Consider the following 4,908-nt stretch of genomic DNA (forward strand, 5'->3'; position numbering starts at 1 on the left):
ATCAAACAAAACAAGTTTTTTTTTCTTCTTTTTTAGATTTTTTGGCATAATTTTAGAAAAAGGGCTTCAAAAATTGTGATTGTTTTATAATATATTGTATAATTTCATAATGTAAATATTTTTTATTCCAGAAAGAGCTCTTGCAAAATATGGTGATTGTTTTACAATATCTTGTATAATACTATAATATAATTCTTAGTCTATTCCAGAAAGAGCTATTGCAAAGCATGGTGATTGTTTTACAATATCTTGTATAATATTATAATGTAAATAATTTTTATTCCAGAAAGAGCTCTTGCAAAATACGGTGATTGTTTTACAATATCTTGTATAACACTATAATGGAATTTTTAGTCTATTCCAGAAAGAGCTCGTGCAAAATATGGTGATTGTATTGCAATATCTTGTATATTACTATAATGTAATTCTTAATCTATTCCAAAAGAGCTTGTGCAAAATAGGTGATTATTTTGCAATATCTTGTATAATACTATAATATAATTATCAATCTATTCCAGAAAGAGCTGCAAAATATGGTGATTGTTTTACAATATCTTGTATAATACTATAATGTAATTCTTAATCTATTCCAGGAAGAGCTATTGCAAAATATGGTGATTGTTTTACAATATCTTGTATAATACTATAAGGTAATTCTTAGTCTATTCCAGAAAGAGCTATTGCAAAATATGGTGATTGTTTTACAATATCTTTTATAATACTATAATGTAATTCTTAATCTATCCCAGAAAGAGCTATTGCTAAATAGGGTGATTGTTTTGCAATATCTTTTATAATAATATAATGTAATTCTTAGTCTATTCCAGAAAGAACTCTTGCAAAATACGGTGATTGTTTTACAATATCTTGTATAATACTATAATGTAATTCTTAATCTATTCCAGGAAGAGCTATTGCAAAATACGGTGATTGTTTTACAATATCTTGTATAATACTATAATGTAATTCTTAATCTATTCCAGAAAGAACTCTTGCAAAATATGGTGATTGTTTTACAATATCTTGTATAATACTATAAGGTAATTCTTAGTCTATTCCAGAAAGAGCTATTGCAAAATATGGTGATTGTTTTACAATATTTTGTAAAATACTATAAAGTAATTCTTAGTCTATTCCAGAAAGAGCTATTGCAAAATATGGTGATTGTATTGCAATATCTTTTATAATACTATAATGTAATTCTTAATCTATCCCAGAAAGAGCTATTGCAAAATATGGTGATTGTTTTACAATATCTTGTATAATACTATAATGTAATTCTTAGTCTATTCCAGAAAGAACTCTTGCAAAATATGGTGATTGTTTTGCAATATCTTGTATAATACTATAATGTAATTCTTAGTCTATTCCAGAAATAACTCTTGCAAAATATGGTGATTGTTTTGCAATATCTTGTATAATACTATAATGTAATTCTTAATATACTCTAGAAAGAGCTCTTGCAAACAGAATTATGATCGTTTTACAATATCGTGTATAATACTATAATATAATTCTTAGTCTATTCCAGAAAGAACTCTGGCAAAATATGGTGATTATTTCACAATACTGTATCCTGTATAATACTATATTGAAAATCTTATTCTACTCGAAAAGAGTTCTTTTAAAATATGGTGCTTATTTTACAATATCTTGTATAATACTATAATATAAATCTTATTCTAACATAGGAATGGTAAGATTGAAGGTTCTGTATTGTGTAAAATTGATTTTTTGTAAGTATTGTGAGTAGAGCTTATGATTTATTTAAATACTTATTCGTGACATTTGATTGATCCACGAGAGGAAGTGTTATTACAATTTTCTCTTTTTTTCAAAAATTTTTGATATATAGAAATCCCTGAGAGAATTGTGCCAAATGAGGGAAACTAAAGATGTTGGTATAATGAAAAATGGTAGAATGATGTTTTTTTGGAAATCATGAAATATGGCAATAACAAAACATGGCTTATAAGAACACAAAATATGTATCAGCAGTGATCCCCAAGTTAAAATTTGTTCCACGGTCCACAGTTATAGACATTGATCATAAAAGATCTTTATAGACTTCTTTCGGCCTGTAACTGCATTATCTTCATGTACCTTTACTTTTATTCCCTCTTCCTTTTTGCCGTCCAACATTTTCTAACTTTTACCCCCATAATGTAATAGATCCCCCCCACCCCCAGATGAACTTGGGCGTTGAACTAGGAGGATTAATACTATTTTTTCCTCCAAGACGTTGAATAACCCCAAACTCCCACCCAACCCCCAGGAATGGACTATTTATAGTTTGTGTTCAGAAATCTGGTCCACATTACTGTACTTGCTTTAAGGGCTGTTATCTGGTCCTATCACTCATGGAAATCCTGTGTCCTACGAGACCTGACAGATGTTTTCCTTATAGGTATTTAGAGTATCACACAACCTTGCTCCAAATCACAAGTACATGCAAAAATAGTTGATTCAGTATGTACTCTTGTGCGCCATTCTTACAATGTTGTAAAATTATATCCATATTGGATATTTTATATCCCACTATACAGGGCCAAAAAAGTGGGATATTGAGCATTAAATGGCTTACACAGTTAACATGGTGGTGTCTATAATTCATACTGTTGTTAGACTGTGAGCATAGTGTCTCGAAGCCGTCTTCCCATGGGCCATGGTATGGTTTAAATTAACCATGAATATCAGAGGCAAGAGACAGTGACAATACCCCAGAGACTGACCATATTATGGGCTAGGAACTTATCAACCCCATGCTGGAGCTTACTGCAGAATGGACAATTTAGGATGCTTTATACCTAGAGAGATTCCCTCCTCTGCCAATGTTCTCTTGTGACTCATTTTCCTTTTGTGACAGTTTCACCATCTCTCCTCAACAGTTTAACTTGGGGCATTGAGCTGATGACAGCCGTGCGTTGTTCACCCCACCCCCATCCATTTCCTGAAGAAGGTCAACATGTCTCGCTCAAGTTGGAACTTTCCTCCTCGGGGATCTGCTCTGGGACTCATAATTGATTATCACCAAAGGATCTCTGTGCCAGTAAAATTGCCAGAGGCTGGAAAGTTCTTGCGACTGCTTAGGGCACTAGTCTTCTCCTGCAGCAACTCAAGTTACTAGCTACCAATAGCTGGATGATGGCGATAATTATCAACAGCCAACACCCTCCCTCCCCCCCTTGTTTTTACTGTCTCCTCATCTATTGTGTCCGTCTCGTCTGAGGGTTTCTGATCTGCGGAAATTAGTACTACTGATAGATACTTGTCGAGCTTGATGATACGTCAGCATGGCAGTTCCTCGTCCCATACAAGTACTTGGTCTGGAATTTGAACTACAGAGGCTTCTCTTTAAGTATAAGGATCCTGCAGTTAACAAAGTCTGCAAGAGTTCTATCCCCTAAAAGCTTGTGGAGGGGAGAATAATCGACAAACACGGTGAGGTTAGACTATCTCAATAGAAACAACTTAGCCTTTTGTCCACAACAACTTACCTTGCCTTGTCAAGCAGGAAACAATGAGTACCTTAGTAACATTGCTACATAAGTCAATTCTCTAGCATCTCTTTCATCAGAAAGGGAACTAGATACTGGTACGACTGCATTGCTCCTAGAAGTTAACAAAGCCTATGCCATAGTCGGTAATGGCAGCCAGGGGCTATCTTTTACCAGGTGTTAACCCAAAACTTTACTTAGAGATGATCGTCCTAATATACTTGCTTCCCTGTTAGCTTATTCAGGAGCTTCCTAAAGGAGTCCATGACCTATTGCCCCATATGGTAGGGTTATCTGGCATTTGAAAGCTCCTTATAGTAGGAAGGCAGTCACCGATAGGGTTATAGGTGTCCCAACCAAGATGGAAGCCCATGAACTCAACGTCCCCTCTTCAGGACTGGACCTTTTTTTGCACACAAGACTAGGAAGAAGATTGAGGATTATAATGCTTCCTCAACCCTTGCATCTTGTTAAAAAAAAAGTGTTACATCTATACAACATTTTAGTTTCTAAATGACATCTCTTATGACATCAATGCTCGTTGTATATAGATATTGCTAGTAAAAGTGACCCAGGGGCTTCCTTAGACACTGGAAACGACGACCCTATGCAGTGATAGACGTCATGAGACACCCGCTTTCATCATCTAGCTCTACCAGATGAAAACCCATTGGGTGTCAATAAGTCTTGAAGCAATGTAAGAGGACTCCGGATACTATTTCAAAAGATGCATAGTGTCTTGGTGTGTTTCAATAAGGCAAAAAAAAAAAAAAGAAAAAAAAAAAAACATTAGGGCGCTGGTAGTTCACTCCACACCTTTAGTTGACCAGTCTTCTTGGTGACTACTATCATTCTAGGACACCATTCTATTGCCTCATTTGCAGAAACAATAAAATGGAACGTATTCATAGCTAGCTTATATAGTCTGCAAGAAAATCTTTGATCATATGAGAAGTATTGTTTGGATATTTGTAATCTTTTAACGTGTGGTGCTATATTTGTAATAGAACTGTGAAATTTTAAATTTTGCATCTTGATATGTACTGTTATTGTTATTTTGGTATATAATTAATTTTGAGTCATTTGTAAAAGCCGTTGTTTGGCAAAATAGGAAACACCCATTTCTACTTATAGGTTTATTTTTAAGCAGTAATGGACGTGGATTAGTTATCATTGTTAATTTGAATATATTAAATTATGTCTGCTCATAATTTTGAGTAGTACCATAATGCTTACTTTTATCTAACCTTTCATTATTCTTTGACTGGTTCTTGTACTGTTTTATCCTTTCCTCCACATCATGTTTAATACTTCTTTTTTCTTATCCATATTTGTTTCAATAAATAAAAACAATCTTACTATTTTCTTCAGGTCTTCATGCCCTTAATTATATGTACAAATTGAGAGAAGA

The sequence above is a fragment of the Palaemon carinicauda genome, chromosome 13 (genome assembly GCF_036898095.1).
Source record: "Palaemon carinicauda isolate YSFRI2023 chromosome 13, ASM3689809v2, whole genome shotgun sequence".
Classification (NCBI taxonomy): Eukaryota; Metazoa; Arthropoda; class Malacostraca; order Decapoda; family Palaemonidae; genus Palaemon; species Palaemon carinicauda.